Below are 11,353 nucleotides of genomic sequence, written 5' to 3' on the forward strand. Positions count from 1 at the left end.
CCTGCTCTGTGCATGACAGGGGGCGGCGTCCCAACTCCCCAATCAGCCCTGCTCTGAGCCCAACCAGGGGCTGCACCTAGGGATTGGGCCTGCCCTCTGCCACCCGGGAGCAGGCCTAAGCCAGCCGGTCGTTATCTCCCGAGGGGTCTCAGACTGCGAGAGGGCACAGGTCGGGCTGAGGGATCCCCCCTCCCCCCGAGTGCACAAATTTTTGTGCACTGGGCCTCTAGTAAATGAATAAATAAGGGCGTGGATTGTCTTTCAATTATTTTTTATTAATCTGTATTTTACTTTGGGTTTTATGAATTCTTTCAAGAAGGGAGGGCCATATCTCTCTCATTTTTGTGTCCCCATATAACATGTGCTATCAAAAACTCTGAGTGACATTCAATTTTATTCTCTCTCTCTTTCTCTCTTTCTCTCCCTTTTTTTGGTAGGAAGAGAATGGTTTTCTTCTTATCCTCATTCCAGACATAGGGGGTATAGGGCTGTTGTGAGGCCATAGCAAGTGTGGATCCTAGTGGATCTGAGTAGCTTGGGAAGGAAATGGTATGGAGGGTGGAAGGTGGCATCCATGACACCTCCATGAGAAAACATGGCAGGTGTTTCTGGCCTGGGCATTCTGCTCTGAGCATCTCAGCAGAGACCCACACTCAGCAGCAATTGAATAAGCAATTATTTTTCTTCTCCTGCCAACTGTGAAGTGAAGGTGTTGGCTGACTTTGGGCTTTCCCTGAACCTTCAGAGCATGCCTCTCTCCTGTTTACAGTGATCCTATATCAATCATCTGTTCCATGCTCCATGACGTGCCTTCAGGCCTTTCCTCCCTTCCACCTGCTCTGAATCTCCCTACACACAAGTGCCTCACAGTTCCCACCTCTTCAGCTCTCTCACATGTTTTAATGTTCTCTTCTTTCCTGGCTTAGATGTGGTAACCTGATTTTGGAATATCGGCTTTTGGACTGACTTGAAAATTCTTAGGATACCATTGCTGTGAACAGCCCCTAAATTTTGCTTCTTTTTTTAAAAATATATTTTATTGATTTTTTACAGAGAGGAAGGGAGAGAGATAGATAGTTAGAAACATCGATGAGAGAGAAACATCGATCAGCTGCCTCCTGCACATCTCCTACTGGCAATGTGCCTGCAACCCAGGTACATGCCCTTGACTGGAATTGAACCCGGGACCTTTCGGTCCGCAGGCTGACGCTCTATCCACTGAGCCAAACCGGTTTCAGCTATAGATCCCCTAACCTTGTACTGTATCCCCAGAGAAAGATGCAATTTCCCCAAGGTAGGCTGCTGTTCTCACTGTCCAGCTTTCCAAGTTATGGAGGGGAGATTGTGGGTGAATCTAAGATAAGCATCTCTCTTTCTCTCTCAAAGGGTATACAGCTAGCCCTAACTTCATCCAGGTGCACAGGAATAAGAGGTGTGTGGGTGCCATCTGCAGCTCCCTGATAAAGATAGCCAGAAAGTTCATATGCTGGTTCCGAGCTGGGGATGCCATAAAGAATCTTCTTGGAATAAAAACAAACAAACAAAAACAAACAAAACTAGTGAGGATGCTCACCTCATTAAAAAACACTCCAGAACAGGACAAATGTAAGGAGATGTATCTGTCCCTGGATTTTTAAAGGTACCCCTCTACTCCCAGACACTAAGCTCATGAAAAAGGACAGTCTCAAGGGCAAAGTAGGAAAAACAAAGACTCTATGGGCCTAGCTATGCAATGCTTTTATGTTTTATCATCGCTCCTTAGATTTTGAGAAGCCATTTTTGATATCTGAAGACTGGGTTATGTGTCTTTCCTAAGTGCCCTCTTAGCACACTTTGCATCCTTTCTGCCAGCACCCAGCATGTGAAGGGCAGGTGTCAGTGAGACAGTAGGTGCATTGAGTGCAGGGCCTCAAAGAGACACACCAGGACTTGTTGAATGAGTAGAGTAGGCAGGCCTTTGATAGCCTGGGTAGTCCACTCTAGAAAAAGCCCTGCCACCTCCAAAAGTCTCCCAGGCAACTTATACCCAGGATGTGATTTGTGAGTGTTGATATTAATTTTTGTGATTGCTGAGTGTTGATTAAATTTCCCTCCCTAAAGTCTGAGGCAAAGTTTGTGAATGAGCACAGTACTTTTCCCATGTGGATTTATGAGAACTGTCTATCTTAGCTCTTGGCAAAGTCTTCAACAAATGTTCGTTCCCTTCCTACTACATGCAGACAGCCCTAGAAGAAGTGACATTTTATACTGTCCAGCTGGAATTAGGTAAGAATCTGAGAAGTTTGTGTTGGAGGTTGTTGTATCAGGAGAGTACACAGAGGGAATGAAATGAGTCAATATTTGAAAAGTGCAGTTAGCACTATAAACATATTTGTTGAATGAATAAACTGTTGCTGCTATTATTATTATTAGGCACTAAGACACCATACAGTCAAGAAGACCATTTCCAAACCACAGAAGTTCTGATATTCCAGAGAAAAAAAATATACTATACTTTTTGAAAGCCCCCAAATAAAACATGCAAATGCTCTTGGCTCGAGGTTTATTCTATTTAACACCTTTCAATAGGGCAACATCTGGATGTTCTCAGGCTTGGCATGATGAGATGCTGAAATACAAATTCTGGAAATGCTATGCATTAGGAACTCTTGTCTTTGCCTGTAATTGCCTTTAAGATATAAAAGAGCCTGATTGTAATAACTCCCCTAGTATAACTATTCTTCATGTCTATTCTGCAAGGCAAGGTAGCAGGAAGTGGTATCGCTCTCAGGATATGAGTAAGGAAAGAGGGGAGCTAATCTTAAATTTGTGTGCCTGGCATCTCAAATAGCTACTCAACAACAGTGTGAAAGTAATATACCACTAATCTTATATACATATATCCCTTAATCTATTAATGGGAATAATTGTTGCACTAAGATAACAAGCCCCTAAGTTTTCTGGGCTAGGTGGCCCTAGATCAGAACGCATTTATTATTTGTTTCCTAAAGTCCTGCTTCCCAGAGATAGGGATGGAAATTTGGCAGATGGGAGTCTCCTCTTGTCAAGCAAGTGAAATAGTTGTTTCATTTTTAATCTGGATCCTTCGCCCTGACGGGTAAATCTGAAGGGTGCTGTTAAGGATGTGATGAATTGGGCTCCTGGTGATGGCTGCAGGAAAGGGAGAGAGATATGGCAGCCACAAGTCTGCAGCCCTTTTAGAATGAAACAGGTAGAGCCTGACATTTCTGAGACTGAAGCAAGGAGAAAAGTTTGTCTCAAACATGCCTTGAGTCTTTTCACTGGACTTTCCTCTCTCATTTTTGGGAATGTGTGGAAGGTCTTTGGGCTGAGCTGGGATGATGGGAAAAACCAACTACTGTTATGGCTGGGTTTGTTTTACCCTTGGGTACCATGAAGCTTTGCGGGCAGTGAAATGGGTGCTCTGTGCTGAGGTCCAACAGCTCTAGCTGAGGTGAGCTGCAGTAAACAAGGGTGCGGAGGGTATGCCTGAGTAACCCTTGGTATCTTGTGGCTAAATGCCATATCCCACAAGAACACAGGCAAGCCGCAGTTAAATCCTTCTTGGGTCATCTGATGCATGGACACACCTAAACTGTGTGAGTATAGTTTCCAAGTAGACTTTTGTTTTGGACCCAAAGATAATTTAGATTTAATGTTACATATGACAAGAAGTTACTGCAGGTTTTTGGCAGGAGGTTACATGATTTGATTTATTTTTAGAACAAAAGTGGAGTGAACCATTTAGAGTTCAGTCAGGAGATTGAAACCACAATAGTAATTTGAACAGGGAAAACGAAATACTGCATAAAAGTGATTAGCTAGTTAATGGCATCACCTACTAAGAAGTAGAAAGGGAACTCTTAAGAATACAGGAGTAAGACATAGGAAGCAGTCATTACCGATATTTATGTGGCTGAGAGAGAGCATGCAAGGAAAGGACACATTTGGAAGAAGTTCCTCTCTCGGCTGCCAGGACTGTGATTTTCCAGTGTGGTCTAGTAGGAAACAGAAGTTCACTGAGGTGATGCCATCTGGGCTGACAGCAGAAAGCCACCTGGTGGAGGGCGTCACCAAGTCTCCTGCACACCATTGGCAGGGAGCTGCCCATTGGCAAGGAAGCAACGCACAGCACTTTGTAGGAAGAAAAGTGCTGGTACCAGGAAGAGAAGCCCCCTTCTCTTGCAGTTTTCCTCCAATGCCCTCTCCGGACAAGGCCTGACACTGTTCCCCTGGCAAAAAAAAATATTTATTTGATTCAGCTCCAATAGCTCCAAGAAGGGCACAGATGGCTACAATTGGGGCTTAGAGATAATAAGTGGATAACAGGAACAGGCGGTGAAGTAAAGGTTGGCTTGGAAAGGGGAGAGTAAAGGCTGGAGTGGATGGGTAGCGGGTAAGGTAGGATAACCTGAGATTGCTAGGTGGATGCACTGACCTTGGTCCTGAAACCTGACAGAAAGTGGGGCTGGCAGGGAGGAGGATTCCAGTGGTACTGACAAGACAGAATAGATGCAACCCAAGGCAGATGAGATGGAGACATGAGAGAAGGAAGAGAAAGGGATGCTGCCAGGTTTGGTGGACTTTATAGCTGGGAGGAAAAAAAATAGGGTTGAGTTTGAGGGGAAGATAAGGAATTCTGTTTGGACATGTCAATTTATGTGTGGTACCTGTAGACTATCCTGACAAGGTTCAGAATTTCCTGGAAAGAAACACAATAGATTCAAATATGTACTGGGGCCATGTATTTCCACAACCACTACAAAACTCGCATGCAAAGAAAAGGAGTGAAAAACAAATTTCCTCCTTAAGAAATTTTTTTTTTTAAAGTTCAGAAATAAACTTTTTTTTTTTTTCAAATTTATAATTATACATGCCCGGCTGGTGTGGTTCAATGGTTGAGCATCAACCCATGAGCCAGGAGGTCATGGTTTGATTCCCAGTCAGGGCATATGCCCAGGTTGTGGGCTCAATCCCAGTGTGGGGCCTTCAGGAGGCAGCTGATCAATGATTCTCTCTCATCGTTGATGTTTCTATCTTTTTCTCCTTTTCCATTCCTCTCTTGAAATCAATTAAAACATGTTAAAAATATACAACATTTTAATTAAATCTTGGAGCTATATTACTTTCTCCCCCAAACATCCTGAAGCAGCTTTAATAGACTAAGGGTCAACATTAAAGTTTAATATGTGTGTGTGTGTGTGTGTGTGTGTTTATTTCTGTATGCTTTTGTTAGTATGTAATTCCTAACAGAGTAAAGTTTCTTTATTAAACATTCTAGGAAATTTAATATTTTACCACTGTAGCAATTTATTGCAGGTCAAAAGTTGGTTATCCAAACATGCATAAACTCAAAGGAAGGAGGTGGAGTTAATGGGCCGAGGAGACACACACACACACCATATATATATTCTCCCCTAACATTCATTTCGTGTGCCATGCATCATGGCACTTAATTGTATTTTGTGTCTCATTATTTCCTGTATGTGCTAAGTTTCTAGAGGGCAGAAAAGATACTATGTTATTTATATTTCACAGTTTAATATTGAGTTCTCAGTAAAGACTTGATTTTTGTTACTCAACTAGTGTTTATTAAGCATCACTCTGATCCAACACAGGCCTAGGTGATCCTTGGAAACAACATGAAAAACACAATCCTTTTCTCGAGGACATCATGATTTAAGGGGAGAAAAACATAGAAAGAACTCATTTTGATAAAATATTGTTAGGTGCTTAATGTACAAATCCTTTCCTAGGCGGAACCTTCAATTTTGAGTGAGTCTTTGGACTAATGGCCAGGAAGTAGCATCTATTCTTTACACCAAAGTTTGTGTGTGAGCTGGCGGGGTATCAAACACCATGTGGGCTGATCAAAACTTCAGAAGAGGTTGAACGCAAAAATCAAGTCAATGTTCACATACTACATGAAATTATACAGGAGGGGGCATTAGAACAATCCTCAGCTTTATAAACTTGACAAGAATACTAGGAAAATAAAGAAGGTAATATTTAATAAAATACTTTGAAGATAGAAAGTGCTGATGTAAGTGCTAATTATGATTATTAGCTCCATGACCTATTTCCTTCTCCCTTTACTGTTAGATCTATCGTAAACCTTCTTAACTTCAAGGGAAGTTACGTGTCTTTAGATGAGCATTTTTATGCAGTCAAATGTTAATATATGCATTTATGGAAGTACCATTTCTTTCATTATTATTTCTATCCTCCCTAGAGGGCAGAGGTTGTGTCATTTATCTGTTCTTAAGACACCTAGCAATGCAATGCATTTTGTCACTCTATGTTGGCAATGGCTGGCTTACTGTTAGAAGGCAATTGTGTTTTTAGAATCCTCTTACTGTTAGAAGGCAATTGTGTGTTTAGAATCCTAGTTGTGACTACAAACTAGTTAGATTGTTAAAAAATCAGAACTTAGGTAACTAAAGAGATTTGTATTTTAAAGTGGTCACCAGGGAGACTAGAGCCTACTCTACCAGAGATGCTGAACCAAATATTTTGGTTCTTTTCCTTTGGAATTGCTTTCAGAAGCACTTTTACAAACCATATTAAGAGCTTGTGTCATGACTTTACATCACATCTTATATATGGAAAAGAGCATGAGAGACCAACAGTGGGGAATATGTCCAAAGCCACCTCTCCTCTCTGTATGGGTGTATATAAGGCTCAGAGAGTTAATGAGCTTGAAAATCATTGCAATAATATGAAGCAAACCACACTCACGCTTTACACACCTACATTAGCTTGAGAAAATTTCAAACACAAATATCAAAAGGTTTTAGAAAAATATAAATTTTAAATAGTCTATTAAACTTGGTTTTTTGGGGAAGAATCAGAACTATGTTTAAAAGACTTTCACTGAAGAAGAAAAGAAGGCAAATAGAAAGAATAACACCACACACACCACACACACACACACACACACACACACACACACACACACACACACACACTCCTTTTTCCAGTAGTTCAATCAAATACTCTGAAAAACCTAACCTGACAACCCAGGCTAGTTCCTTCTTCCTTTATTCCACCACATTTCTGACATTGATATCCAGAAATTTTTGGTTACTTTCCACTTTTTTTTTTTAATCAGCATGATTTTTTTGCCAGTAAAGAGAGGAAAGAGAACTAGATAATGAGCAGCTGAAATAGAGAGTTGGCTAAATAGTCACAGGCTTTTATTCCTTTCCCTATCTCATGCGTCTATTTAAGGCTTGTATTGGTTTGCTAAGGCTTCTGTAACAAAGTACCACTAATAGGTGGCTTACACAATAGAAATTTATTGTCACACAATTCTGGAGGCGAGAAGTCCAAGATTAGGGTTTTGGCAGGGTTGGTTCTTATTGGAGGCTGTGAAGAAGAATCTCCTAGTGATTTGCTGTCCATTTTTGGTGTCCCTTGGCTTGTAGACACATCACCCTGATCTCTACCACAGTGTTCAGTTGGCATTCTTCCTGTGTGCTTGCCTGTGTCCACATTTCCCCTTTTATAAGGATACCAGTTATATTGGTTAAAGTCCATTCAAAGGAACTCATTTTAATGTGATTATTTTTGTAATGACCTTGTCTCTAAATAAAATTACATTATGAGGTACTGGGAGTTAGGACTTCATATACATTGTGGGGGGATGGGGACAGTGTCAACCCACAATGAGTCTAAATTGGAACTGTACAGAGAAATGAGAAGGTGGGAAAACAGCAAGCCTAACAGCTTGATCTTTGGCATTATGGCCCCTACAGACAGGAAGTCATTCAACTACTTTCACCAATTGGCATACTTATAAGGATCTGGGATAACATGTCTTTATCATATTCATCTCAATTAGGTTTCCATAACACTTTGCCTGTACCTACTTTTTTCCCTAAAGATCATTATTTTTGAAAGTATTACATATGTCCCCTTTTTACCTGTACCTACCCTTTGACCTCATAATTTTCTGACTTGTACTACAACTTTTATGTACATAATTTATCTATCCTATAAAACTAAACTCTTTGAAAGCAGTATCTAATTCATATTTATTATAATTTCTTGACTTAGTATGTGCCTTATACATAATAGATACCCCCAAAATTGTCATCTATCTATGAATGACCATCTAGGATTTATAGTTACAGAGTTCAAAAAGTATACAAACTCATTGTTAAGCACTATATTAGTCAGGATAGGTTAGGTTGTGCTGCAGGATCAAACAACTTCAAACTCTCACTGACCTGATACAACCAAGTTTAGTTATTTGATCCACAAATCTTCTGCAGATCCAAGCAATTCTCCAAGGTTGTCATATTCAATGTGGGAGCAAAGCATCAGGGTTTCCTCTGGCAGGGGTAGAGATCATGGAGAAGCCAGAGTTGGATCTTTTTTTTTTTAATTAAATCTTTATTGTTCAGATTATTACATTTGTTCCTCTTTTTCCCCCCATAACTCCCCTCCTCCCAGTTCCCACCCCACCCACCGCCCTCACTCCCCACCCACTTTCCTCATCCATAGGTGCATGATTTTTGTCCAGTCTCTTCCCGCATCTCCCACACCCCCTTTCCCCCCAAGAATAGTCAGTCCATTCCCTTTCTATGTCCCTGATTCTATTATGATCACCAGATTATTTATTCACTTGATTCTTAGATTCACTTGTTGATAGATGCATGTTTGTTGTTCATAATTTGTATCTTTACCTTTTTCTTCTTCTTCCTCTTCTTAAAGGATACCTTTCAGCATTTCATATAATACTGGTTTGGTGGTGATGAACTCCTTTAGCTTTTCCTTATCTGTGAAGCTCTTTATCTGACCTTCAATTCTGAATGATAGCTTTTCTGGGTAAAGTAATCTTGGTTGTAGGTTCTTGGTATTCATCACTTTGAATATTTCTTGCCATTCCCTTCTGGCCTGCAAAGTTTCTGTTGAGAAATCAGCTGACAGTCTTATGGGTATTGCCTTGTAGGTAACTGAGTTTCTTTCTCTTGCTGCTTTTAAGATTCTCTCTTTGTCTTTTGCTCTTGGCATTTTAATTATGATGTGTCTTGGTGTGGTCCTCTTTGGATTCCTTTTATTTGGGGTTCTCTGCGCTTCCTGGACCTGTAAGTCTATTTCTTTCACCAGGTGGGGGAAGTTTTCTGTCATTATTTCTTCAAATAGGTTTTCAATATCTTGCTCTCTCTCATCTTCTGGCACCCCTATAATTCTGATGTTGGTACGCTTGAAGCTGTCCCAGAGGCTCCTTACACTATCTTTGTATTTTCGGATTCTTTTTTCATTTTGCTTTTCCAGTTGGGTGTTTTTTGCTTCTTCGCATTTCAAATCTTTGCCCTGATTCTTGCGCTCCTCTGGTCTGCTGTTGGGAGTCTGTATAGTATTCGTTATTTCAGTCCGTGTATGCTTAATTTCTAGTTGGTTCTTTATCATAACATCGAGGGTCTCATTAGATTTCTTGAGGATCTCACTACATTTATCGGCGGCTTCGAGACAGTTCTTAAGAGACCTTAAAAGTGTGGTTCTGAACTCAATATCCTCCATTGACAGTTTTGTCCTGTTTCTTTGTCTCCGCATTTTTTATGCTTTCTTGGTGCACCCCCTAGTGGTCTTTATGCACAGTCTTGTTATAGTTAAGCCTTGATTGTTGTCGGCAATACCGGGGGTGATTTGACCTCCAGACTAACTGGCTATGAGAGTCCGCTGTGTCTGCAGTGGGAGAGCTTCTGTGCTGGATCTCTAGGGCGGTGCTAATCTAGCCTTTGCCTGAGGCTATCCGGCAAATGGCTCTGCACCGGGCTTGGGTGGGGCGGGTCCCCAGGGATCTACAGGGCGGGCCGGAGCGAGCAGTTATGGCTGCTCTCAGTTCTGTCCCCAGGGGCTCTGCCTCACAGAGTCCCAGCAACCGCTACAAACCTCGGAGAGAAAGCTGCCTTCGAGTTCCGACCGAAGCCAGACAGTCCCGCTTTTCCCGTTTGAGTCTGGGTCCCTAGAGACTCGCCCGGATCTGGAACTCAGAGTCTGAAACTCCCTCCGGATTGAAAACAACAACCAGGCCCTCCGCCGCCAGCCCGCTCCTCATGCACTCCGCACCTGAGTATTTCACTTCAGCACTGCGCCTCCTCTGAGTCTGGGTATGATATTCTCTTTCCTCCTAGTTGTAGAATTTCCACTCAGCCAGCCTTCCTGTGGTTCTGGATGATGTCCGTCCTGTCGTTTAGTTGTTTTTTGAAGTAGTTGTTCGAGGCAGCAATCTCCGGCGTTAACCTATGCCTCCATCTTGGTTCAGAGTTGGATCTTAAATGCTTAAACTGAAATGACACATATCATTATGCTCCCAGCCTATTGGGCAGAACTAGTAATATGACCCTTTCCAACTTCAAGGGGAGCTAAGAAACATTGTCTTCTATGTGTCAGGAAGGGGAGGAGGTCTAAAAATGCTTCTGAACATTAGTAATGTCTACTTTAGGCACTTTCTTTCCAAAAAGTGTCTTATATATTAGAATTGTGTTTGAGACAGTATTGATTGAGCCATTACTATGTGTCAGGCAATGTTCTAAATGCTTGAGGTCCAATAGTGAAAAAGATATTAGAGGCTACATTCCAGGATGGAGCAATGATAACAAAGGAGTGACTCCCCCAGAAAAATAAATGAGATATTTGCATACAGTGATAAATGCTATAGAGAAAATAAAACAGGGCAATGTGATGGAGAATAAGTTAGTTCCCTGTGACCTCAGCAGAAGTATCTTCTATGTTTCTTAGTCTTTCATTGGAAAGTTAGTGCATAATTTTGTTTGCTCATACAATTCAAAATGTAATAGTCATTCTTACACTATATTATATTAATTGAAACCCTATTGAACAGAACCTTCAAACTTCTGGAATTTAGAACTGTTCAACACATTTTAGGTATTAAAATAAAGTAATGAGAAAATTAGGTTACACAAAATATTTATAAAAAGAAAATAATTTTTAAAAATGGAAGCACAAACACTCTCTTGCTGGTGGTTAAACTTAGTGGTTTAAAACAACAGCGATCATATATTTACTCTTGATTCTGCAATTTGGCCACACTTGGTAGGGACAGCTCATCTGTGTTCCATGTCTGTTGGGCTAGAATCAAAGATGTCTTATTTATTTTTAACTAATGAATTAGTAGGATGACTGTTATTGCTGAGGCTATCCAGGTTTCTCTCTTTCTTGTCTCTCCAAGTGGATATCTTGTGCTTCCTCACATCATGACAGCTGGGTTTCAAGAAGGAACATTCCACAAGGATAAGTCCAACACTAGGTGCTTATCAAGGCTTTTCTTGCATCAAACTTGTTAATGTCCCATTGACCAGAGCTAATCACATCGTCAAGCCCA

Source organism: Myotis daubentonii, chromosome 2 (genome assembly GCF_963259705.1).
Source record: "Myotis daubentonii chromosome 2, mMyoDau2.1, whole genome shotgun sequence".
NCBI classification, from domain to species: domain Eukaryota; kingdom Metazoa; phylum Chordata; class Mammalia; order Chiroptera; family Vespertilionidae; genus Myotis; species Myotis daubentonii.